The 23,450-nt window shown below is 49.9% G+C and overlaps 28 non-coding genes across 28 annotated transcripts; 23 read left to right on the top strand and 5 right to left on the bottom strand.

The window, feature by feature from the left end:
• Positions 1–499: 499 nt before the first annotated feature.
• On the bottom strand, positions 500–582 carry TRNAL-CAG (transfer RNA leucine (anticodon CAG)). The gene has a single exon. It is a non-coding gene; the product is annotated as a tRNA-Leu (tRNA).
• A 280-nt stretch (positions 583–862) lies between these two features.
• On the top strand, positions 863–935 carry TRNAF-GAA (transfer RNA phenylalanine (anticodon GAA)). The gene has a single exon. It is a non-coding gene; the product is annotated as a tRNA-Phe (tRNA).
• Positions 936–2,010: 1,075 nt separating this feature from the next.
• TRNAF-GAA (transfer RNA phenylalanine (anticodon GAA)) lies at positions 2,011–2,083 on the top strand. The gene has a single exon. It is a non-coding gene; the product is annotated as a tRNA-Phe (tRNA).
• Positions 2,084–3,157: 1,074 nt separating this feature from the next.
• On the top strand, positions 3,158–3,230 carry TRNAF-GAA (transfer RNA phenylalanine (anticodon GAA)). The gene has a single exon. It is a non-coding gene; the product is annotated as a tRNA-Phe (tRNA).
• A 171-nt stretch (positions 3,231–3,401) lies between these two features.
• On the top strand, positions 3,402–3,474 carry TRNAF-GAA (transfer RNA phenylalanine (anticodon GAA)). The gene has a single exon. It is a non-coding gene; the product is annotated as a tRNA-Phe (tRNA).
• A 1,074-nt stretch (positions 3,475–4,548) lies between these two features.
• Positions 4,549–4,621, top strand: TRNAF-GAA (transfer RNA phenylalanine (anticodon GAA)). The gene has a single exon. It is a non-coding gene; the product is annotated as a tRNA-Phe (tRNA).
• Positions 4,622–5,695: 1,074 nt separating this feature from the next.
• Positions 5,696–5,768, top strand: TRNAF-GAA (transfer RNA phenylalanine (anticodon GAA)). Its single transcript has one exon. It is a non-coding gene; the product is annotated as a tRNA-Phe (tRNA).
• A 2,221-nt stretch (positions 5,769–7,989) lies between these two features.
• Positions 7,990–8,062, top strand: TRNAF-GAA (transfer RNA phenylalanine (anticodon GAA)). The gene has a single exon. It is a non-coding gene; the product is annotated as a tRNA-Phe (tRNA).
• A 171-nt stretch (positions 8,063–8,233) lies between these two features.
• TRNAF-GAA (transfer RNA phenylalanine (anticodon GAA)) lies at positions 8,234–8,306 on the top strand. Its single transcript has one exon. It is a non-coding gene; the product is annotated as a tRNA-Phe (tRNA).
• Positions 8,307–9,379: 1,073 nt separating this feature from the next.
• On the top strand, positions 9,380–9,452 carry TRNAF-GAA (transfer RNA phenylalanine (anticodon GAA)). The gene has a single exon. It is a non-coding gene; the product is annotated as a tRNA-Phe (tRNA).
• A 171-nt stretch (positions 9,453–9,623) lies between these two features.
• Positions 9,624–9,696, top strand: TRNAF-GAA (transfer RNA phenylalanine (anticodon GAA)). Its single transcript has one exon. It is a non-coding gene; the product is annotated as a tRNA-Phe (tRNA).
• A 711-nt stretch (positions 9,697–10,407) lies between these two features.
• TRNAL-CAG (transfer RNA leucine (anticodon CAG)) lies at positions 10,408–10,490 on the bottom strand. Its single transcript has one exon. It is a non-coding gene; the product is annotated as a tRNA-Leu (tRNA).
• A 280-nt stretch (positions 10,491–10,770) lies between these two features.
• TRNAF-GAA (transfer RNA phenylalanine (anticodon GAA)) lies at positions 10,771–10,843 on the top strand. The gene has a single exon. It is a non-coding gene; the product is annotated as a tRNA-Phe (tRNA).
• A 171-nt stretch (positions 10,844–11,014) lies between these two features.
• Positions 11,015–11,087, top strand: TRNAF-GAA (transfer RNA phenylalanine (anticodon GAA)). The gene has a single exon. It is a non-coding gene; the product is annotated as a tRNA-Phe (tRNA).
• Positions 11,088–11,798: 711 nt separating this feature from the next.
• Positions 11,799–11,881, bottom strand: TRNAL-CAG (transfer RNA leucine (anticodon CAG)). Its single transcript has one exon. It is a non-coding gene; the product is annotated as a tRNA-Leu (tRNA).
• Positions 11,882–12,161: 280 nt separating this feature from the next.
• Positions 12,162–12,234, top strand: TRNAF-GAA (transfer RNA phenylalanine (anticodon GAA)). The gene has a single exon. It is a non-coding gene; the product is annotated as a tRNA-Phe (tRNA).
• A 171-nt stretch (positions 12,235–12,405) lies between these two features.
• TRNAF-GAA (transfer RNA phenylalanine (anticodon GAA)) lies at positions 12,406–12,478 on the top strand. Its single transcript has one exon. It is a non-coding gene; the product is annotated as a tRNA-Phe (tRNA).
• Positions 12,479–13,189: 711 nt separating this feature from the next.
• On the bottom strand, positions 13,190–13,272 carry TRNAL-CAG (transfer RNA leucine (anticodon CAG)). Its single transcript has one exon. It is a non-coding gene; the product is annotated as a tRNA-Leu (tRNA).
• A 280-nt stretch (positions 13,273–13,552) lies between these two features.
• Positions 13,553–13,625, top strand: TRNAF-GAA (transfer RNA phenylalanine (anticodon GAA)). Its single transcript has one exon. It is a non-coding gene; the product is annotated as a tRNA-Phe (tRNA).
• Positions 13,626–13,796: 171 nt separating this feature from the next.
• TRNAF-GAA (transfer RNA phenylalanine (anticodon GAA)) lies at positions 13,797–13,869 on the top strand. Its single transcript has one exon. It is a non-coding gene; the product is annotated as a tRNA-Phe (tRNA).
• Positions 13,870–14,943: 1,074 nt separating this feature from the next.
• Positions 14,944–15,016, top strand: TRNAF-GAA (transfer RNA phenylalanine (anticodon GAA)). Its single transcript has one exon. It is a non-coding gene; the product is annotated as a tRNA-Phe (tRNA).
• Positions 15,017–16,092: 1,076 nt separating this feature from the next.
• TRNAF-GAA (transfer RNA phenylalanine (anticodon GAA)) lies at positions 16,093–16,165 on the top strand. Its single transcript has one exon. It is a non-coding gene; the product is annotated as a tRNA-Phe (tRNA).
• Positions 16,166–17,239: 1,074 nt separating this feature from the next.
• TRNAF-GAA (transfer RNA phenylalanine (anticodon GAA)) lies at positions 17,240–17,312 on the top strand. The gene has a single exon. It is a non-coding gene; the product is annotated as a tRNA-Phe (tRNA).
• Positions 17,313–17,483: 171 nt separating this feature from the next.
• TRNAF-GAA (transfer RNA phenylalanine (anticodon GAA)) lies at positions 17,484–17,556 on the top strand. Its single transcript has one exon. It is a non-coding gene; the product is annotated as a tRNA-Phe (tRNA).
• Positions 17,557–18,267: 711 nt separating this feature from the next.
• TRNAL-CAG (transfer RNA leucine (anticodon CAG)) lies at positions 18,268–18,350 on the bottom strand. Its single transcript has one exon. It is a non-coding gene; the product is annotated as a tRNA-Leu (tRNA).
• A 280-nt stretch (positions 18,351–18,630) lies between these two features.
• Positions 18,631–18,703, top strand: TRNAF-GAA (transfer RNA phenylalanine (anticodon GAA)). The gene has a single exon. It is a non-coding gene; the product is annotated as a tRNA-Phe (tRNA).
• Positions 18,704–18,874: 171 nt separating this feature from the next.
• TRNAF-GAA (transfer RNA phenylalanine (anticodon GAA)) lies at positions 18,875–18,947 on the top strand. Its single transcript has one exon. It is a non-coding gene; the product is annotated as a tRNA-Phe (tRNA).
• A 1,075-nt stretch (positions 18,948–20,022) lies between these two features.
• TRNAF-GAA (transfer RNA phenylalanine (anticodon GAA)) lies at positions 20,023–20,095 on the top strand. The gene has a single exon. It is a non-coding gene; the product is annotated as a tRNA-Phe (tRNA).
• Positions 20,096–23,450: the final 3,355 nt, after the last annotated feature.

Raw genomic sequence — 23,450 nt, 5'->3', positions numbered from 1 at the left:
CCATTCTTCAGTCTGCCTTCACCGGTCCTTGAAATTGAAGAAATGTGTAATGCACGCAGGCACGCTGGCATCATCCATCAGACGGCAGCAGACCGGAGCAGTCACGTCTGGCTGCAGTGAAAGATAAACCCCTGCCCCCATGAGGCTTCACCAGTGCGTAAAAGCGATAGGAACATTGAGGATACAGCTCAGATGTTTGGAGTTTTGAGAGCTTAGGCAATTTACGGCAAAGGCCAGGCGTTGCATGGCAGCGAAGAGGAATTTAAAAATTCAGCTTACAGTCCATCAGAACGATGTAGGGTTTCTTGGAGGTGGTGGGATTTTAGAAGCTCTTTGAATAAGGGTTTGGTGAGGCTCAGAAAAGAACACCCTTGCTCTGGAGATTCCCTGAAAGAACCTGCGCTATCAAATTATGTTTTTCTACGCTCTTCTACTCGGCAACCTCCTAGAAAGGAGATAGTTAAGTAAAGAGAAAGACAAAGCCCGCGCTTCAGAACACTGTCAGAAGTGGGATTCGAACCCACGCCTCCAGAGGAGACTGCGACCTGAACGCAGCGCCTTAGACCGCTCGGCCATCCTGACAACCTGTCGGCAAGATAGTGTACTTTTCCAAACAGAACTATTCTACTCCTTAAGCCTTAGCGGGAGAACTTCTCCAAAGGAAAAACCATGACCGTCATTGGGTGTATATTACAATCTTGTGTACTACCCAAGCAAGGGTCAGGAAGACACGTGTGACTGCCCAGCTCCATGCTTGTGGCTCCTCAGCTCTTGGCAGCTCCAGATAGTACTTTGGGAGAAGTGCTGTACTACAGTTTGTACCCCTCCCGTGGAAGGCCATTGGCCACCGGGCACTCAGGAGGCCGAAATAGCTCAGTTGGGAGAGCGTTAGACTGAAGATCTAAAGGTCCCTGGTTCGATCCCGGGTTTCGGCAGGTGCTTTTTTTAGGTACGCATCAACTAAAGTAATGAGATTCGTTCCCGTCTTTCCTCCAAAATGGCCTGTCCTCGGCTTGTGTGCCGTTTTACCACTCGGCAGCACTGGCCTGGTTGGAGCTGAGCTGCAGTTCCAGGAGCAAACTGGTATGGTGGAAGAAAGCAGCTAACTAGCATTGCCCAGCTGGCCTAAACAATATTGCTCATGGGCACCATTCTTCAGTCTGCCTTCACCGGTCCTTGAAATTAAAGAAATGTGTAATGCACGCAGGCACGCTGGCATCATCCATCAGACGGCAGCAGACAGGAGCAGTCACGTCTGGCTGCAGTGAAAGATAAACCCCTGCCCCCATGAGGCTTCACCAGTGCGTAAAAGCGCCAGGAACATTGAGGATACAGCTCAGATGTTTGGAGTTTTGAGAGCTTAGGCAATTTACGGCAAAGGCCAGGCGTTGCATGGCAGCGAAGAGGAATTTAAAAATTCAGCTTACAGTCCATCAGAACGATATAGGGTTTCTTGGAGGTGGTGGGATTTTAGAAGCTCTTTGAATAAGGGTTTGGTGAGGCTCAGAAAAGAACACCCTTGCTCTGGAGATTCCCTGAAAGAACCTGCGCTATCAAATTCTGTTTTTCTACGCTCTTCTACTCGGCAACCTCCTAGAAAGGAGATAGTTAAGTAAAGAGAAAGACAAAGCCCGCGCTTCAGTCCACTGTCAGACGTGGGATTCGAACCCACGCCTCCAGAGGAGACTGCGACCTGAACGCAGCGCCTTAGACCGCTCGGCCATCCTGATAACCTGTCTGCAAGCTAGTGTACTTTTCCAAACAGAACTATTCTACTCCTTAAGCCTTAGCGGGAGAACTTCTCCAAAGGAAAAACCATGACCGTCATTGGGTGTATATTACAATCTTGTGTACTACCCAAGCAAGGGTCAGGAAGACACGTGTGACTGCCCAGCTCCATGCTTGTGGCTCCTCAGCTCTTGGTAGCTCCAGATAGTACTTTGGGAGAAGTGCTGTACTACAGTTTGTACCCCTCCCGTGGAAGGCCATTGGCCACCGGGCACTCAGGAGGCCGAAATAGCTCAGTTGGGAGAGCGTTAGACTGAAGATCTAAAGGTCCCTGGTTCGATCCCGGGTTTCGGCAGGTGCTTTTTTACTTACGCATCAACTAAAGTAATGAGATTCGTTCCCGTCTTTCCTCCAAAATGGCCTGTCCTCGGCTTGTGTGCCGTTTTACCACTCGGCAGCACTGGCCTGGTTGGAGCTGAGCTGCAGTTCCAGGAGCAAACTGGTATGGTGGAAGAAAGCAGCTAACTAGCATTGCCCAGCTGGCCTAAACAATATTGCTCATGGGCACCATTCTTCAGTCTGCCTTCACCGGTCCTTGAAATTGAAGAAATGTGTAATGCACGCAGGCACGCTGGCATCATCCATCAGACGGCAGCAGACAGGAGCAGTCACGTCTGGCTGCAGTGAAAGATAAACCCCTGCCCCCATGAGGCTTCACCAGTGCGTAAAAGCGCCAGGAACATTGAGGATACAGCTCAGATGTTTGGAGTTTTGAGAGCTTAGGCAATTTACGGCAAAGGCCAGGCGTTGCATGGCAGCGAAGAGGAATTTAAACATTCAGCTTACAGTCCATCAGAACGATGTAGGGTTTCTTGGAGGTGGTGGGATTTTAGAAGCTCTTTGAATAAGGGTTTGGTGAGGCTCAGAAAAGAAGACCCTTGCTCTGGAGATTCCCTGAAAGAACCTGCGCTATCAAATTCTGTTTTTCTACGCTCTTCTACTCGGCAACCTCCTAGAAAGGAGATAGTTAAGTAAAGAGAAAGACAAAGCCCGCGCCTCAGTCCACTGTTAGAAGCGGGATTCGAACCCACGCCTCCAGAGGAGACTGCGACCTGAACGCAGCGCCTTAGACCGCTCGGCCATCCTGACAACCTGTCTGCAAGGTCGTGTACTTTTCCAAACAGAACTATTCTACTCCTTAAGCCTTAGCGGGAGAACTTCTCCAAAGGAAAAACCATGACCGTCATTGGGTGTATATTACAATCTTGTGTACTACCCAAGCAAGGGTCAGGAAGACACGTGTGACTGCCCAGCTCCATGCTTGTGGCTCCTCAGCTCTTGGTAGCTCCAGATAGTACTTTGGGAGAAGTGCTGTACTACAGTTTGTACCCCTCCCGTGGAAGGCCATTGGCCACCGGGCACTCAGGAGGCCGAAATAGCTCAGTTGGGAGAGCGTTAGACTGAAGATCTAAAGGTCCCTGGTTCGATCCCGGGTTTCGGCAGGTGCTTTTTTACTTACGCATCAACTAAAGTAATGAGATTCGTTCCCGTCTTTCCTCCAAAATGGCCTGTCCTCGGCTTGTGTGCCGTTTTACCACTCGGCAGTCCATCAGTGCTGTACTACAGTTTGTACCCCTCCCGTGGAAGGCCATTGGCCACCGGGCACTCAGGAGGCCGAAATAGCTCAGTTGGGAGAGCGTTAGACTGAAGATCTAAAGGTCCCTGGTTCGATCCCGGGTTTCGGCAGGGGCTTTTTTAGGTACGCATCAACTAAAGTAATGAGATTCGTTCCCGTCTTTCCTCCAAAATGGCCTGTCCTCGGCTTGTGTGCCGTTTTACCACTCGGCAGCACTGGCCTGGTTGGAGCTGAGCTGCAGTTCCAGGAGCAAACTGGTATGGTGGAAGAAAGCAGCTAACTAGCATTGCCCAGCTGGCCTAAACAATATTGCTCATGGGCACCATTCTTCAGTCTGCCTTCACCGGTCCTTGAAATTGAAGAAATGTGTAATGCACGCAGGCACGCTGGCATCATCCATCAGACGGCAGCAGACAGGAGCAGTCACGTCTGGCTGCAGTGAAAGATAAACCCCTGCCCCCATGAGGCTTCACCAGTGCGTAAAAGCGCCAGGAACATTGAGGATACAGCTCAGATGTTTAGAGTTTTGAGAGCTTAGGCAATTTACGGCAAAGGCCAGGCGTTGCATGGCAGCGAAGAGGAATTTAAAAATTCAGCTTACAGTCCATCAGAACGATGTAGGGTTTCTTGGAGGTGGTGGGATTTTAGAAGCTCTTTGAATAAGGGTTTGGTGAGGCTCAGAAAAGAACACCCTTGCTCTGGAGATTCCCTGAAAGAACCTGCGCTATCAAATTCTGTTTTTCTACGCTCTTCTACTCGGCAACCTCCTAGAAAGGAGATAGTTAAGTAAAGAGAAAGACAAAGCCCGCGCTTCAGTCCACTGTCAGAAGTGGGATTCGAACCCACGCCTCCAGAGGAGACTGTGACCTGAACGCAGCGCCTTAGACCGCTCGGCCATCCTGACAACCTGTCTGCAAGCTAGTGTACTTTTCCAAACAGAACTATTCTACTCCTTAAGCCTTAGCGGGAGAACTTCTCCAAAGGAAAAACCATGACCGTCATTGGGTGTATATTACAATCTTGTGTACTACCCAAGCAAGGGTCAGGAAGACACGTGTGACTGCCCAGCTCCATGCTTGTGGCTCCTCAGCTCTTGGTAGCTCCAGATAGTACTTTGGGAGAAGTGCTGTACTACAGTTTGTACCCCTCCCGTGGAAGGCCATTGGCCACCGGGCACTCAGGAGGCCGAAATAGCTCAGTTGGGAGAGCGTTAGACTGAAAATCTAAAGGTCCCTGGTTCGATTCCGGGTTTCGGCAGGTGCTTTTTTAGGTACGCATCAACTAAAGTAATGAGATTCGTTCCCATCTTTCCTCCAAAATGGCCTGTCCTCGGCTTGTGTGCCGTTTTACCACTCGGCAGCACTGGCCTGGTTGGAGCTGAGCTGCAGTTCCAGGAGCAAACTGGTATGGTGGAAGAAAGCAGCTAACTAGCATTGCCCAGCTGGCCTAAACAATATTGCTCATGGGCACCATTCTTCAGTCTGCCTTCACCGGTCCTTGAAATTGAAGAAATGTGTAATGCACGCAGGCACGCTGGCATCATCCATCAGACGGCAGCAGACAGGAGCAGTCACGTCTGGCTGCAGTGAAAGATAAACCCCTGCCCCCATGAGGCTTCACCAGTGCGTAAAAGCGCCAGGAACATTGAGGATACAGCTCAGATGTTTAGAGTTTTGAGAGCTTAGGCAATTTACGGCAAAGGCCAGGCGTTGCATGGCAGCGAAGAGGAATTTAAAAATTCAGCTTATAGTCCATCAGAACGATGTAGGGTTTCTTGGAGGTGGTGGGATTTTAGAAGCTCTTTGAATAAGGGTTTGGTGAGGCTCAGAAAAGAAGACCCTTGCTCTGGAGATTCCCTGAAAGAACCTGCGCTATCAAATTCTGTTTTTCTACGCTCTTCTACTCGGCAACCTCCTAGAAAGGAGATAGTTAAGTAAAGAGAAAGACAAAGCCCGCGCTTCAGTCCACTGTCAGAAGCGGGATTCGAACCCACGCCTCCAGAGGAGACTGCGACCTGAACGCAGCGCCTTAGACCGCTCGGCCATCCAGACAACCTGTCTGCAAGGTAGTGTACTTTTCCAAACAGAACTATTCTACTCCTTAAGCCTTAGCGGGAGAACTTCTCCAAAGGAAAAACCATGACCGTCATTGGGTGTATATTACAATCTTGTGTACTACCCAAGCAAGGGTCAGGAAGACACGTGTGACTGCCCAGCTCCATGCTTGTGGCTCCTCAGCTCTTGGTAGCTCCAGATAGTACTTTGGGAGAAGTGCTGTACTACAGTTTGTACCCCTCCCGTGGAAGGCCATTGGCCACCGGGCACTCAGGAGGCCGAAATAGCTCAGTTGGGAGAGCGTTAGACTGAAGATCTAAAGGTCCCTGGTTCGATCCCGGGTTTCGGCAGGTGCTTTTTTACTTACGCATCAACTAAAGTAATGAGATTCGTTCCCGTCTTTCCTCCAAAATGGCCTGTCCTCGGCTTGTGTGCCGTTTTACCACTCGGCAGCACTGGCCTGGTTGGAGCTGAGCTGCAGTTCCAGGAGCAAACTGGTATGGTGGAAGAAAGCAGCTAACTAGCATTGCCCAGCTGGCCTAAACAATATTGCTCATGGGCACCATTCTTCAGTCTGCCTTCACCGGTCCTTGAAATTGAAGAAATGTGTAATGCACGCAGGCACGCTGGCATCATCCATCAGACGGCAGCAGACAGGAGCAGTCACGTCTGGCTGCAGTGAAAGATAAACCCCTGCCCCCATGAGGCTTCACCAGTGCGTAAAAGCGCCAGGAACATTGAGGATACAGCTCAGATGTTTGGAGTTTTGAGAGCTTAGGCAATTTACGGCAAAGGCCAGGCGTTGCATGGCAGCGAAGAGGAATTTAAAAATTCAGCTTACAGTCCATCAGAACGATGTAGGGTTTCTTGGAGGTGGTGGGATTTTAGAAGCTCTTTGAATAAGGGTTTGGTGAGGCTCAGAAAAGAAGACCCTTGCTCTGGAGATTCCCTGAAAGAACCTGCGCTATCAAATTCTGTTTTTCTACGCTCTTCTACTCGGCAACCTCCTAGAAAGGAGATAGTTAAGTAAAGAGAAAGACAAAGCCCGCGCTTCAGTCCACTGTCAGAAGTGGGATTCGAACCCACGCCTCCAGAGGAGACTGTGACCTGAACGCAGCGCCTTAGACCGCTCGGCCATCCTGACAACCTGTCTGCAAGCTAGTGTACTTTTCCAAACAGAACTATTCTACTCCTTAAGCCTTAGCGGGAGAACTTCTCCAAAGGAAAAACCATGACCGTCATTGGGTGTATATTACAATCTTGTGTACTACCCAAGCAAGGGTCAGGAAGACACGTGTGACTGCCCAGCTCCATGCTTGTGGCTCCTCAGCTCTTGGTAGCTCCAGATAGTACTTTGGGAGAAGTGCTGTACTACAGTTTGTACCCCTCCCGTGGAAGGCCATTGGCCACCGGGCACTCAGGAGGCCGAAATAGCTCAGTTGGGAGAGCGTTAGACTGAAGATCTAAAGGTCCCTGGTTCGATTCTGGGTTTCGGCAGGTGCTTTTTTAGGTACGCATCAACTAAAGTAATGAGATTCGTTCCCATCTTTCCTCCAAAATGGCCTGTCCTCGGCTTGTGTGCCGTTTTACCACTCGGCAGCACTGGCCTGGTTGGAGCTGAGCTGCAGTTCCAGGAGCAAACTGGTATGGTGGAAGAAAGCAGCTAACTAGCATTGCCCAGCTGGCCTAAACAATATTGCTCATGGGCACCATTCTTCAGTCTGCCTTCACCGGTCCTTGAAATTGAAGAAATGTGTAATGCACGCAGGCACGCTGGCATCATCCATCAGACGGCAGCAGACAGGAGCAGTCACGTCTGGCTGCAGTGAAAGATAAACCCCTGCCCCCATGAGGCTTCACCAGTGCGTAAAAGCGCCAGGAACATTGAGGATACAGCTCAGATGTTTAGAGTTTTGAGAGCTTAGGCAATTTACGGCAAAGGCCAGGCGTTGCATGGCAGCGAAGAGGAATTTAAAAATTCAGCTTATAGTCCATCAGAACGATGTAGGGTTTCTTGGAGGTGGTGGGATTTTAGAAGCTCTTTGAATAAGGGTTTGGTGAGGCTCAGAAAAGAAGACCCTTGCTCTGGAGATTCCCTGAAAGAACCTGCGCTATCAAATTCTGTTTTTCTACGCTCTTCTACTCGGCAACCTCCTAGAAAGGAGATAGTTAAGTAAAGAGAAAGACAAAGCCCGCGCTTCAGTCCACTGTCAGAAGCGGGATTCGAACCCACGCCTCCAGAGGAGACTGCGACCTGAACGCAGCGCCTTAGACCGCTCGGCCATCCTGACAACCTGTCTGCAAGGTAGTGTACTTTTCCAAACAGAACTATTCTACTCCTTAAGCCTTAGCGGGAGAACTTCTCCAAAGGAAAAACCATGACCGTCATTGGGTGTATATTACAATCTTGTGTACTACCCAAGCAAGGGTCAGGAAGACACGTGTGACTGCCCAGCTCCATGCTTGTGGCTCCTCAGCTCTTGGTAGCTCCAGATAGTACTTTGGGAGAAGTGCTGTACTACAGTTTGTACCCCTCCCGTGGAAGGCCATTGGCCACCGGGCAGTCAGGAGGCCGAAATAGCTCAGTTGGGAGAGCGTTAGACTGAAGATCTAAAGGTCCCTGGTTCGAACCCGGGTTTCGGCAGGTGCTTTTTTACTTACGCATCAACTAAAGTAATGAGATTCGTTCCCGTCTTTCCTCCAAAATGGCCTGTCCTCGGCTTGTGTGCCGTTTTACCACTCGGCAGTCCATCAGTGCTGTACTACAGTTTGTACCCCTCCCGTGGAAGGCCATTGGCCACCGGGCACTCAGGAGGCCGAAATAGCTCAGTTGGGAGAGCGTTAGACTGAAGATCTAAAGGTCCCTGGTTCGATCCCGGGTTTCGGCAGGGGCTTTTTTAGGTACGCATCAACTAAAGTAATGAGATTCGTTCCCGTCTTTCCTCCAAAATGGCCTGTCCTCGGCTTGTGTGCCGTTTTACCACTCGGCAGCACTGGCCTGGTTGGAGCTGAGCTGCAGTTCCAGGAGCAAACTGGTATGGTGGAAGAAAGCAGCTAACTAGCATTGCCCAGCTGGCCTAAACAATATTGCTCATGGGCACCATTCTTCAGTCTGCCTTCACCGGTCCTTGAAATTGAAGAAATGTGTAATGCACGCAGGCACGCTGGCATCATCCATCAGACGGCAGCAGACAGGAGCAGTCACGTCTGGCTGCAGTGAAAGATAAACCCCTGCCCCCATGAGGCTTCACCAGTGCGTAAAAGCGCCAGGAACATTGAGGATACAGCTCAGATGTTTAGAGTTTTGAGAGCTTAGGCAATTTACGGCAAAGGCCAGGCGTTGCATGGCAGCGAAGAGGAATTTAAAAATTCAGCTTACAGTCCATCAGAACGATGTAGGGTTTCTTGGAGGTGGTGGGATTTTAGAAGCTCTTTGAATAAGGGTTTGGTGAGGCTCAGAAAAGAACACCCTTGCTCTGGAGATTCCCTGAAAGAACCTGCGCTATCAAATTCTGTTTTTCTACGCTCTTCTACTCGGCAACCTCCTAGAAAGGAGATAGTTAAGTAAAGAGAAAGACAAAGCCCGCGCTTCAGTCCACTGTCAGAAGTGGGATCGAACCCACGCCTCCAGAGGAGACTGCGACCTGAACGCAGCGCCTTAGACCGCTCGGCCATCCTGACAACCTGTCTGCAAGGTAGTGTACTTTTCCAAACAGAACTATTCTACTCCTTAAGCCTTAGCGGGAGAACTTCTCCAAAGGAAAAACCATGACCGTCATTGGGTGTATATTACAATCTTGTGTACTACCCAAGCAAGGGTCAGGAAGACACGTGTGACTGCCCAGCTCCATGCTTGTGGCTCCTCAGCTCTTGGTAGCTCCAGATAGTACTTTGGGAGAAGTGCTGTACTACAGTTTGTACCCCTCCCGTGGAAGGCCATTGGCCACCGGGCAGTCAGGAGGCCGAAATAGCTCAGTTGGGAGAGCGTTAGACTGAAGATCTAAAGGTCCCTGGTTCGAACCCGGGTTTCGGCAGGTGCTTTTTTACTTACGCATCAACTAAAGTAATGAGATTCGTTCCCGTCTTTCCTCCAAAATGGCCTGTCCTCGGCTTGTGTGCCGTTTTACCACTCGGCAGTCCATCAGTGCTGTACTACAGTTTGTACCCCTCCCGTGGAAGGCCATTGGCCACCGGGCACTCAGGAGGCCGAAATAGCTCAGTTGGGAGAGCGTTAGACTGAAGATCTAAAGGTCCCTGGTTCGATCCCGGGTTTCGGCAGGGGCTTTTTTAGGTACGCATCAACTAAAGTAATGAGATTCGTTCCCGTCTTTCCTCCAAAATGGCCTGTCCTCGGCTTGTGTGCCGTTTTACCACTCGGCAGCACTGGCCTGGTTGGAGCTGAGCTGCAGTTCCAGGAGCAAACTGGTATGGTGGAAGAAAGCAGCTAACTAGCATTGCCCAGCTGGCCTAAACAATATTGCTCATGGGCACCATTCTTCAGTCTGCCTTCACCGGTCCTTGAAATTGAAGAAATGTGTAATGCACGCAGGCACGCTGGCATCATCCATCAGACGGCAGCAGACAGGAGCAGTCACGTCTGGCTGCAGTGAAAGATAAACCCCTGCCCCCATGAGGCTTCACCAGTGCGTAAAAGCGCCAGGAACATTGAGGATACAGCTCAGATGTTTAGAGTTTTGAGAGCTTAGGCAATTTACGGCAAAGGCCAGGCGTTGCATGGCAGCGAAGAGGAATTTAAAAATTCAGCTTACAGTCCATCAGAACGATGTAGGGTTTCTTGGAGGTGGTGGGATTTTAGAAGCTCTTTGAATAAGGGTTTGGTGAGGCTCAGAAAAGAACACCCTTGCTCTGGAGATTCCCTGAAAGAACCTGCGCTATCAAATTCTGTTTTTCTACGCTCTTCTACTCGGCAACCTCCTAGAAAGGAGATAGTTAAGTAAAGAGAAAGACAAAGCCCGCGCTTCAGTCCACTGTCAGAAGTGGGATTCGAACCCACGCCTCCAGAGGAGACTGCGACCTGAACGCAGCGCCTTAGACCGCTCGGCCATCCTGACAACCTGTCTGCAAGGGAGTGTACTTTTCCAAACAGAACTATTCTACTCCTTAAGCCTTAGCGGGAGAACTTCTCCAAAGGAAAAACCATGACCGTCATTGGGTGTATATTACAATCTTGTGTACTACCCAAGCAAGGGTCAGGAAGACACGTGTGACTGCCCAGCTCCATGCTTGTGGCTCCTCAGCTCTTGGTAGCTCCAGATAGTACTTTGGGAGAAGTGCTGTACTACAGTTTGTACCCCTCCCGTGGAAGGCCATTGGCCACCGGGCACTCAGGAGGCCGAAATAGCTCAGTTGGGAGAGCGTTAGACTGAAGATCTAAAGGTCCCTGGTTCGATCCCGGGTTTCGGCAGGTGCTTTTTTACTTACGCATCAACTAAAGTAATGAGATTCGTTCCCGTCTTTCCTCCAAAATGGCCTGTCCTCGGCTTGTGTGCCGTTTTACCACTCGGCAGTCCATCAGTGCTGTACTACAGTTTGTACCCCTCCCGTGGAAGGCCATTGGCCACCGGGCACTCAGGAGGCCGAAATAGCTCAGTTGGGAGAGCGTTAGACTGAAGATCTAAAGGTCCCTGGTTCGATCCCGGGTTTCGGCAGGTGCTTTTTTAGGTACGCATCAACTAAAGTAATGAGATTCGTTCCCGTCTTTCCTCCAAAATGGCCTGTCCTCGGCTTGTGTGCCGTTTTACCACTCGGCAGCACTGGCCTGGTTGGAGCTGAGCTGCAGTTCCAGGAGCAAACTGGTATGGTGGAAGAAAGCAGCTAACTAGCATTGCCCAGCTGGCCTAAACAATATTGCTCATGGGCACCATTCTTCAGTCTGCCTTCACCGGTCCTTGAAATTGAAGAAATGTGTAATGCACGCAGGCACGCTGGCATCATCCATCAGACGGCAGCAGACAGGAGCAGTCACGTCTGGCTGCAGTGAAAGATAAACCCCTGCCCCCATGAGGCTTCACCAGTGCGTAAAAGCGATAGGAACATTGAGGATACAGCTCAGATGTTTGGAGTTTTGAGAGCTTAGGCAATTTACGGCAAAGGCCAGGCGTTGCATGGCAGCGAAGAGGTAATTAAAAATTCAGCTTACAGTCCATCAGAACGATGTAGGGTTTCTTGGAGGTGGTGGGATTTTAGAAGCTCTTTGAATAAGGGTTTGGTGAGGCTCAGAAAAGAACACCCTTGCTCTGGAGATTCCCTGAAAGAACCTGCGCTATCAAATTCTGTTTTTCTACGCTCTTCTACTCGGCAACCTCCTAGAAAGGAGATAGTTAAGTAAAGAGAAAGACAAAGCCCGCGCTTCAGAACACTGTCAGAAGTGGGATTCGAACCCACGCCTCCAGAGGAGACTGCGACCTGAACGCAGCGCCTTAGACCGCTCGGCCATCCTGACAACCTGTCTGCAAGGTAGTGTACTTTTCCAAACAGAACTATTCTACTCCTTAAGCCTTAGCGGGAGAACTTCTCCAAAGGAAAAACCATGACCGTCATTGGGTGTATATTACAATCTTGTGTACTACCCAAGCAAGGGTCAGGAAGACACGTGTGACTGCCCAGCTCCATGCTTGTGGCTCCTCAGCTCTTGGTAGCTCCAGATAGTACTTTGGGAGAAGTGCTGTACTACAGTTTGTACCCCTCCCGTGGAAGGCCATTGGCCACCGGGCACTCAGGAGGCCGAAATAGCTCAGTTGGGAGAGCGTTAGACTGAAGATCTAAAGGTCCCTGGTTCGATCCCGGGTTTCGGCAGGTGCTTTTTTACTTACGCATCAACTAAAGTAATGAGATTCGTTCCCGTCTTTCCTCCAAAATGGCCTGTCCTCGGCTTGTGTGCCGTTTTACCACTCGGCAGTCCATCAGTGCTGTACTACAGTTTGTACCCCTCCCGTGGAAGGCCATTGGCCACCGGGCACTCAGGAGGCCGAAATAGCTCAGTTGGGAGAGCGTTAGACTGAAGATCTAAAGGTCCCTGGTTCGATCCCGGGTTTCGGCAGGGGCTTTTTTAGGTACGCATCAACTAAAGTAATGAGATTCGTTCCCGTCTTTCCTCCAAAATGGCCTGTCCTCGGCTTGTGTGCCGTTTTACCACTCGGCAGCACTGGCCTGGTTGGAGCTGAGCTGCAGTTCCAGGAGCAAACTGGTATGGTGGAAGAAAGCAGCTAACTAGCATTGCCCAGCTGGCCTAAACAATATTGCTCATGGGCACCATTCTTCAGTCTGCCTTCACCGGTCCTTGAAATTGAAGAAATGTGTAATGCACGCAGGCACGCTGGCATCATCCATCAGACGGCAGCAGACAGGAGCAGTCACGTCTGGCTGCAGTGAAAGATAAACCCCTGCCCCCATGAGGCTTCACCAGTGCGTAAAAGCGCCAGGAACATTGAGGATACAGCTCAGATGTTTAGAGTTTTGAGAGCTTAGGCAATTTACGGCAAAGGCCAGGCGTTGCATGGCAGCGAAGAGGAATTTAAAAATTCAGCTTACAGTCCATCAGAACGATGTAGGGTTTCTTGGAGGTGGTGGGATTTTAGAAGCTCTTTGAATAAGGGTTTGGTGAGGCTCAGAAAAGAACACCCTTGCTCTGGAGATTCCCTGAAAGAACCTGCGCTATCAAATTCTGTTTTTCTACGCTCTTCTACTCGGCAACCTCCTAGAAAGGAGATAGTTAAGTAAAGAGAAAGACAAAGCCCGCGCTTCAGTCCACTGTCAGAAGTGGGATTCGAACCCACGCCTCCAGAGGAGACTGCGACCTGAACGCAGCGCCTTAGACCGCTCGGCCATCCTGACAACCTGTCTGCAAGGTAGTGTACTTTTCCAAACAGAACTATTCTACTCCTTAAGCCTTAGCGGGAGAACTTCTCCAAAGGAAAAACCATGACCGTCATTGGGTGTATATTACAATCTTGTGTACTACCCAAGCAAGGGTCAGGAAGACACGTGTGACTGCCCAGCTCCATGCTTGTGGCTCCTCAGCTCTTGGTAGCTCCAGATAGTACTTTGGGAGAAGTGCTGTACTACAGTTTGTACCCCTCCCGTGGAAGGCCATTGGCCACCGGGCACTCAGGAGGCCGAAATAGCTCAGTTGGGAGAGCGTTAGACTGAAGATCTAAAGGTCCCTGGTTCGATCCCGGGTTTCGGCAGGTGCTTTTTTACTTACGCATCAACTAAAGTAATGAGATTCGTTCCCGTCTTTCCTCCAAAATGGCCTGTCCTCGGCTTGTGTGCCGTTTTACCACTCGGCAGTCCATCAGTGCTGTACTACAGTTTGTACCCCTCCCGTGGAAGGCCATTGGCCACCGGGCACTCAGGAGGCCGAAATAGCTCAGTTGGGAGAGCGTTAGACTGAAGATCTAAAGGTCCCTGGTTCGATCCCGGGTTTCGGCAGGTGCTTTTTTAGGTACGCATCAACTAAAGTAATGAGATTCGTTCCCGTCTTTCCTCCAAAATGGCCTGTCCTCGGCTTGTGTGCCGTTTTACCACTCGGCAGCACTGGCCTGGTTGGAGCTGAGCTGCAGTTCCAGGAGCAAACTGGTATGGTGGAAGAAAGCAGCTAACTAGCATTGCCCAGCTGGCCTAAACAATATTGCTCATGGGCACCATTCTTCAGTCTGCCTTCACCGGTCCTTGAAATTGAAGAAATGTGTAATGCACGCAGGCACGCTGGCATCATCCATCAGACGGCAGCAGACAGGAGCAGTCACGTCTGGCTGCAGTGAAAGATAAACCCCTGCCCCCATGAGGCTTCACCAGTGCGTAAAAGCGCCAGGAACATTGAGGATACAGCTCAGATGTTTAGAGTTTTGAGAGCTTAGGCAATTTACGGCAAAGGCCAGGCGTTGCATGGCAGCGAAGAGGAATTTAAAAATTCAGCTTACAGTCCATCAGAACGATGTAGGGTTTCTTGGAGGTGGTGGGATTTTAGAAGCTCTTTGAATAAGGGTTTGGTGAGGCTCAGAAAAGAAGACCCTTGCTCTGGAGATTCCCTGAAAGAACCTGCGCTATCAAATTCTGTTTTTCTACGCTCTTCTACTCGGCAACCTCCTAGAAAGGAGATAGTTAAGTAAAGAGAAAGACAAAGCCCGCGCTTCAGTCCACTGTCAGAAGCGGGATTCGAACCCACGCCTCCAGAGGAGACTGCGACCTGAACGCAGCGCCTTAGACCGCTCGGCCATCCTGACAACCTGTCTGCAAGGTAGTGTACTTTTCCAAACAGAACTATTCTACTCCTTAAGCCTTAGCGGGAGAACTTCTCCAAAGGAAAAACCATGACCGTCATTGGGTGTATATTACAATCTTGTGTACTACCCAAGCAAGGGTCAGGAAGACACGTGTGACTGCCCAGCTCCATGCTTGTGGCTCCTCAGCTCTTGGTAGCTCCAGATAGTACTTTGGGAGAAGTGCTGTACTACAGTTTGTACCCCTCCCGTGGAAGGCCATTGGCCACCGGGCACTCAGGAGGCCGAAATAGCTCAGTTGGGAGAGCGTTAGACTGAAGATCTAAAGGTCCCTGGTTCGATCCCGGGTTTCGGCAGGTGCTTTTTTAGGTACGCATCAACTAAAGTAATGAGATTCGTTCCCGTCTTTCCTCCAAAATGGCCTGTCCTCGGCTTGTGTGCCGTTTTACCACTCGGCAGCACTGGCCTGGTTGGAGCTGAGCTGCAGTTCCAGGAGCAAACTGGTATGGTGGAAGAAAGCAGCTAACTAGCATTGCCCAGCTGGCCTAAACAATATTGCTCATGGGCACCATTCTTCAGTCTGCCTTCACCGGTCCTTGAAATTGAAGAAATGTGTAATGCACGCAGGCACGCTGGCATCATCCATCAGACGGCAGCAGACAGGAGCAGTCACGTCTGGCTGCAGTGAAAGATAAACCCCTGCCCCCATGAGGCTTCACCAGTGCGTAAAAGCGCCAGGAACATTGAGGATACAGCTCAGATGTTTAGAGTTTTGAGAGCTTAGGCAATTTACGGCAAAGGCCAGGCGTTGCATGGCAGCGAAGAGGAATTTAAAAATTCAGCTTACAGTCCATCAGAACGATGTAGGGTTTCTTGGAGGTGGTGGGATTTTAGAAGCTCTTTGAATAAGGGTTTGGTGAGGCTCAGAAAAGAACACCCTTGCTCTGGAGATTCCCTGAAAGAACCTGCGCTATCAAATTCTGTTTTTCTACGCTCTTCTACTCGGCAACCTCCTAGAAAGGAGATAGTTAAGTAAAGAGAAAGACAAAGCCCGCGCGCTTCAGTCCACTGTCAGAAGCGGGATTCGAACCCACGCCTCCAGAGGAGACTGCGACCTGAACGCAGCGCCTTAGACCGCTCGGCCATCCTGACAACCTGTCTGCAAGGTAGTGTACTTTTCCAAACAGAACTATTCTACTCCTTAAGCCTTAGCGGGAGAACTTCTCCAAAGGAAAAACCATGACCGTCATTGGGTGTATATTACAATCTTGTGTACTACCCAAGCAAGGGTCAGGAAGACACGTGTGACTGCCCAGCTCCATGCTTGTGGCTCCTCAGCTCTTGGTAGCTCCAGATAGTACTTTGGGAGAAGTGCTGTACTACAGTTTGTACCCCTCCCGTGGAAGGCCATTGGCCACCGGGCACTCAGGAGGCCGAAATAGCTCAGTTGGGAGAGCGTTAGACTGAAGATCTAAAGGTCCCTGGTTCGATCCCGGGTTTCGGCAGGTGCTTTTTTACTTACGCATCAACTAAAGTAATGAGATTCGTTCCCGTCTTTCCTCCAAAATGGCCTGTCCTCGGCTTGTGTGCCGTTTTACCACTCGGCAGCACTGGCCTGGTTGGAGCTGAGCTGCAGTTCCAGGAGCAAACTGGTATGGTGGAAGAAAGCAGCTAACTAGCATTGCCCAGCTGGCCTAAACAATATTGCTCATGGGCACCATTCTTCAGTCTGCCTTCACCGGTCCTTGAAATTGAAGAAATGTGTAATGCACGCAGGCACGCTGGCATCATCCATCAGACGGCAGCAGACAGGAGCAGTCACGTCTGGCTGCAGTGAAAGATAAACCCCTGCCCCCATGAGGCTTCACCAGTGCGTAAAAGCGCCAGGAACATTGAGGATACAGCTCAGATGTTTGGAGTTTTGAGAGCTTAGGCAATTTACGGCAAAGGCCAGGCGTTGCATGGCAGCGAAGAGGAATTTAAAAATTCAGCTTACAGTCCATCAGAACGATGTAGGGTTTCTTGGAGGTGGTGGGATTTTAGAAGCTCTTTGAATAAGGGTTTGGTGAGGCTCAGAAAAGAAGACCCTTGCTCTGGAGATTCCCTGAAAGAACCTGCGCTATCAAATTCTGTTTTTCTACGCTCTTCTACTCGGCAACCTCCTAGAAAGGAGATAGTTAAGTAAAGAGAAAGACAAAGCCCGCGCTTCAGTCCACTGTCAGAAGCGGGATTCGAACCCACGCCTCCAGAGGAGACTGCGACCTGAACGCAGCGCCTTAGACCGCTCGGCCATCCTGACAACCTGTCTGCAAGGTAGTGTACTTTTCCAAACAGAACTATTCTACTCCTTAAGCCTTAGCGGGAGAACTTCTCCAAAGGAAAAACCATGACCGTCATTGGGTGTATATTACAATCTTGTGTACTACCCAAGCAAGGGTCAGGAAGACACGTGTGACTGCCCAGCTCCATGCTTGTGGCTCCTCAGCTCTTGGTAGCTCCAGATAGTACTTTGGGAGAAGTGCTGTACTACAGTTTGTACCCCTCCCGTGGAAGGCCATTGGCCACCGGGCACTCAGGAGGCCGAAATAGCTCAGTTGGGAGAGCGTTAGACTGAAGATCTAAAGGTCCCTGGTTCGATCCCGGGTTTCGGCAGGTGCTTTTTTACTTACGCATCAACTAAAGTAATGAGATTCGTTCCCGTCTTTCCTCCAAAATGGCCTGTCCTCGGCTTGTGTGCCGTTTTACCACTCGGCAGTCCATCAGTGCTGTACTACAGTTTGTACCCCTCCCGTGGAAGGCCATTGGCCACCGGGCACTCAGGAGGCCGAAATAGCTCAGTTGGGAGAGCGTTAGACTGAAGATCTAAAGGTCCCTGGTTCGATCCCGGGTTTCGGCAGGGGCTTTTTTAGGTACGCATCAACTAAAGTAATGAGATTCGTTCCCGTCTTTCCTCCAAAATGGCCTGTCCTCGGCTTGTGTGCCGTTTTACCACTCGGCAGCACTGGCCTGGTTGGAGCTGAGCTGCAGTTCCAGGAGCAAACTGGTATGGTGGAAGAAAGCAGCTAACTAGCATTGCCCAGCTGGCCTAAACAATATTGCTCATGGGCACCATTCTTCAGTCTGCCTTCACCGGTCCTTGAAATTGAAGAAATGTGTAATGCACGCAGGCACGCTGGCATCATCCATCAGACGGCAGCAGACAGGAGCAGTCACGTCTGGCTGCAGTGAAAGATAAACCCCTGCCCCCATGAGGCTTCACCAGTGCGTAAAAGCGCCAGGAACATTGAGGATACAGCTCAGATGTTTAGAGTTTTGAGAGCTTAGGCAATTTACGGCAAAGGCCAGGCGTTGCATGGCAGCGAAGAGGAATTTAAAAATTCAGCTTACAGTCCATCAGAACGATGTAGGGTTTCTTGGAGGTGGTGGGATTTTAGAAGCTCTTTGAATAAGGGTTTGGTGAGGCTCAGAAAAGAACACCCTTGCTCTGGAGATTCCCTGAAAGAACCTGCGCTATCAAATTCTGTTTTTCTACGCTCTTCTACTCGGCAACCTCCTAGAAAGGAGATAGTTAAGTAAAGAGAAAGACAAAGCCCGCGCTTCAGTCCACTGTCAGAAGTGGGATTCGAACCCACGCCTCCAGAGGAGACTGCGACCTGAACGCAGCGCCTTAGACCGCTCGGCCATCCTGACAACCTGTCTGCAAGGTAGTGTACTTTTCCAAACAGAACTATTCTACTCCTTAAGCCTTAGCGGGAGAACTTCTCCAAAGGAAAAACCATGACCGTCATTGGGTGTATATTACAATCTTGTGTACTACCCAAGCAAGGGTCAGGAAGACACGTGTGACTGCCCAGCTCCATGCTTGTGGCTCCTCAGCTCTTGGTAGCTCCAGATAGTACTTTGGGAGAAGTGCTGTACTACAGTTTGTACCCCTCCCGTGGAAGGCCATTGGCCACCGGGCACTCAGGAGGCCGAAATAGCTCAGTTGGGAGAGCGTTAGACTGAAGATCTAAAGGTCCCTGGTTCGATCCCGGGTTTCGGCAGGTGCTTTTTTACTTACGCATCAACTAAAGTAATGAGATTCGTTCCCGTCTTTCCTCCAAAATGGCCTGTCCTCGGCTTGTGTGCCGTTTTACCACTCGGCAGTCCATCAGTGCTGTACTACAGTTTGTACCCCTCCCGTGGAAGGCCATTGGCCACCGGGCACTCAGGAGGCCGAAATAGCTCAGTTGGGAGAGCGTTAGACTGAAGATCTAAAGGTCCCTGGTTCGATCCCGGGTTTCGGCAGGTGCTTTTTTAGGTACGCATCAACTAAAGTAATGAGATTCGTTCCCGTCTTTCCTCCAAAATGGCCTGTCCTCGGCTTGTGTGCCGTTTTACCACTCGGCAGCACTGGCCTGGTTGGAGCTGAGCTGCAGTTCCAGGAGCAAACTGGTATGGTGGAAGAAAGCAGCTAACTAGCATTGCCCAGCTGGCCTAAACAATATTGCTCATGGGCACCATTCTTCAGTCTGCCTTCACCGGTCCTTGAAATTGAAGAAATGTGTAATGCACGCAGGCACGCTGGCATCATCCATCAGACGGCAGCAGACAGGAGCAGTCACGTCTGGCTGCAGTGAAAGATAAACCCCTGCCCCCATGAGGCTTCACCAGTGCGTAAAAGCGCCAGGAACATTGAGGATACAGCTCAGATGTTTAGAGTTTTGAGAGCTTAGGCAATTTACGGCAAAGGCCAGGCGTTGCATGGCAGCGAAGAGGAATTTAAAAATTCAGCTTACAGTCCATCAGAACGATGTAGGGTTTCTTGGAGGTGGTGGGATTTTAGAAGCTCTTTGAATAAGGGTTTGGTGAGGCTCAGAAAAGAAGACCCTTGCTCTGGAGATTCCCTGAAAGAACCTGCGCTATCAAATTCTGTTTTTCTACGCTCTTCTACTCGGCAACCTCCTAGAAAGGAGATAGTTAAGTAAAGAGAAAGACAAAGCCCGCGCTTCAGTCCACTGTCAGAAGCGGGATTCGAACCCACGCCTCCAGAGGAGACTGCGACCTGAACGCAGCGCCTTAGACCGCTCGGCCATCCTGACAACCTGTCTGCAAGGTAGTGTACTTTTCCAAACAGAACTATTCTACTCCTTAAGCCTTAGCGGGAGAACTTCTCCAAAGGAAAAAACCATGACCGTCATTGGGTGTATATTACAATCTTGTGTACTACCCAAGCAAGGGTCAGGAAGACACGTGTGACTGCCCAGCTCCATGCTTGTGGCTCCTCAGCTCTTGGTAGCTCCAGATAGTACTTTGGGAGAAGTGCTGTACTACAGTTTGTACCCCTCCCGTGGAAGGCCATTGGCCACTGGGCACTCAGGAGGCCGAAATAGCTCAGTTGGGAGAGCGTTAGACTGAAGATCTAAAGGTCCCTGGTTCGATCCCGGGTTTCGGCAGGTGCTTTTTTACTTACGCATCAACTAAAGTAATGAGATTCGTTCCCGTCTTTCCTCCAAAATGGCCTGTCCTCGGCTTGTGTGCCGTTTTACCACTCGGCAGCACTGGCCTGGTTGGAGCTGAGCTGCAGTTCCAGGAGCAAACTGGTATGGTGGAAGAAAGCAGCTAACTAGCATTGCCCAGCTGGCCTAAACAATATTGCTCATGGGCACCATTCTTCAGTCTGCCTTCACCGGTCCTTGAAATTGAAGAAATGTGTAATGCACGCAGGCACGCTGGCATCATCCATCAGACGGCAGCAGACAGGAGCAGTCACGTCTGGCTGCAGTGAAAGATAAACCCCTGCCCCCATGAGGCTTCACCAGTGCGTAAAAGCGCCAGGAACATTGAGGATACAGCTCAGATGTTTGGAGTTTTGAGAGCTTAGGCAATTTACGGCAAAGGCCAGGCGTTGCATGGCAGCGAAGAGGAATTTAAAAATTCAGCTTACAGTCCATCAGAACGATGTAGGGTTTCTTGGAGGTGGTGGGATTTTAGAAGCTCTTTGAATAAGGGTTTGGTGAGGCTCAGAAAAGAAGACCCTTGCTCTGGAGATTCCCTGAAAGAACCTGCGCTATCAAATTCTGTTTTTCTACGCTCTTCTACTCGGCAACCTCCTAGAAAGGAGATAGTTAAGTAAAGAGAAAGACAAAGCCCGCGCTTCAGTCCACTGTCAGAAGCGGGATTCGAACCCACGCCTCCAGAGGAGACTGCGACCTGAACGCAGCGCCTTAGACCGCTCGGCCATCCTGACAACCTGTCTGCAAGGTAGTGTACTTTTCCAAACAGAACTATTCTACTCCTTAAGCCTTAGCGGGAGAACTTCTCCAAAGGAAAAACCATGACCGTCATTGGGTGTATATTACAATCTTGTGTACTACCCAAGCAAGGGTCAGGAAGACACGTGTGACTGCCCAGCTCCATGCTTGTGGCTCCTCAGCTCTTGGTAGCTCCAGATAGTACTTTGGGAGAAGTGCTGTACTACAGTTTGTACCCCTCCCGTGGAAGGCCATTTGCGATGCCCTGGCCCCTGGGGGCCACTTCCGCAGTGCTGGTGTTATGAGCGGGCAATGACCGGGGCAGCTGCAGGGGTTATACTTGTCACGGTATAGACCTGAGGGCGGCACAGCTGTAGGGCCGGTCTGTGGAATCTGCGGGTGATGATGGGCATGCGATTCTTCGCTGCACTTAGTCAGGGCACCAGTTAGTGGACACCAATGCCAGGGTTCAGTAACAGCGGTTTTATTATAGATGAGGTAACTAGTAGCAACAGTTCTGTCCGGATGCAACCGGGTATATAGCAGGCTTTGACAAATAAAGCAGGAGTGGTGCTGCATAGGCTGTGAGAATACGTGCCGGATGATGGGAGTAGGAGTATGAGAGAAATAGCGTTGCTGGGTGGATTAGCTTGAGAATAATACTTGCTGTGAATCCTTGCAGCGATGAGGAGAGATAACGGAATGACACCCAGATGAGAGAGAAGACTCCGGACACTTGAGCAGGCAGAAACAGCCGAAGACTGGTATATAGCAGCAGACTTAGTCACTCTTCTGTGGGAGAGGATAGAACCACACAACCTCCTTGCTTGGAAGCAGGGGGAAGACTAACTTGTTAGGAGGAAGTGGGAGGTCACATGGTTGCTCCTGGCCAGAACTAGTCGGCCATTGGAGGAACCATGGTTACAGGTCACGTGATCAACAGCCTTGCATACCACTGTACACTGTAATAATACACAGGAATACATGAGAACACACATGAGAATGCACATTACCAGAGAATACTAGGGGAAAACCAGCAGCAGTTGCAGTGCAAACACTTACCAGAACAGGCATTGACACAGCAAGAGAAATGGCCATAATAGGAATAGTAGTCTGCATGTTCTGGGACACTGCATACCTCCCTAGCAAATTTGAGCCGACCTCGGCGAATCTAGAAGGCAGCAAACATAAATAGACTGGACAATCAAACAACAGGAATGAATGATGAGAGTAAGTGTGATGAGGTGTGTGTTTCCCACGCCCAAGGCACAGGTGTGAAGAGAGAGAGAATGAGAAACCCTAGTGGCAGGACTTCACCTAGGGGTGCCTAACGTACTCTGGCGACCAGGTAGCTAGTGCGTGAACCATCTGACGTGTAAGCCAGGACAACTTAACTGCTGGCGGGTGACCCTCCATATTCCAGCCAGTTAGACAGTAGGTTTTCTGTTAAATGTGTTACCCTACTGGAAAAGAACTGTGAAGACCTGTGTACTACCTTGGCGTGTCTGAGTAGTGTCTTGGATACCTGGAAGAGAAAAGAACAAAATAATAAAAGCAATCATGCATGGGGAGCTCCCTTTCATACCACTCAATCACACACACAAGCACTCCACAGGCCAAACACCCGAAAAGGTATCCAAGGTGCGGTATGTATGGACAAGTGTGAAGGTTAGGTATGACTATGTGTGATAACTACTGTGTTGGGACAAGACAGAGGTGAACAAATACTGGAAACAAAAGGAAGGGAACACAAGGGACAACAAATACTGCGAGGTCTTGAGGAGAACTGGCTCACATGAATCTGAATGAAAATCTGAGAAAAATCTGAATGAAAATCTGAGACAAATCTACATACTAACTGGCTTAACTAAATCTTTCCAGCTATAGATATGATAATAATACACAATAATGAGACTGGATGAGAAAATACACTCCTACATAAACTGGACTTTCTCTGAGGTATATGTAAACTGACTTCTCTTACTCAGAGGAGGAGCTATCTGACTTAGACACTGGAAAATATACTGTTTTACAAAAGAGGCGCTCTACTCTGAGGCAATCTATGTAACCTTGTGCTTACTCAGAGGAGGAAATACAAAGACTTTGATAACACTAGAATGCAATAGTACAATAAGTGCAATAATGAAATGAGTGCAATAATACCCTGTGTGGAACACACAATCACAGGAAAGTGCATTAGGAAGGAAGGGGTTAAGTGTCTCTGTGAGGTAGAGTCTCTTTTAGGCAAATAGACATCGTCCATGTAAAAGGCTCTGGGACAGGCACTAGAGAACTTTTTGTTATGGTAAGTGTCCATCAGCTCATGGCTGGTTAGTACAGGGAACTTGGTCAGGAGGACCAGGCACGAACCTTAAACGTTGCATGAACTGGAATGGTGAAACAGCACACAAAAAAAAAAAACACAGTCATAGAACTCAGCCCTTGGGAGGACATTTAACAGAAATGTCCTGGAGGACCCCAAGTGGCACCCCTCTTTTTCTCCCAGGGATAATACCGGGAGGAAGCCGGAGCAGGAGCATCATCTGCTGCGGTGGTG

The sequence above is a fragment of the Dendropsophus ebraccatus genome, chromosome 4 (genome assembly GCF_027789765.1).
Source record: "Dendropsophus ebraccatus isolate aDenEbr1 chromosome 4, aDenEbr1.pat, whole genome shotgun sequence".
NCBI classification, from domain to species: Eukaryota; Metazoa; Chordata; class Amphibia; order Anura; family Hylidae; genus Dendropsophus; species Dendropsophus ebraccatus.
The sequence above is the reverse complement of the archived record's forward strand: the minus strand, read 5'-3'. Positions and strand labels throughout refer to the sequence as shown.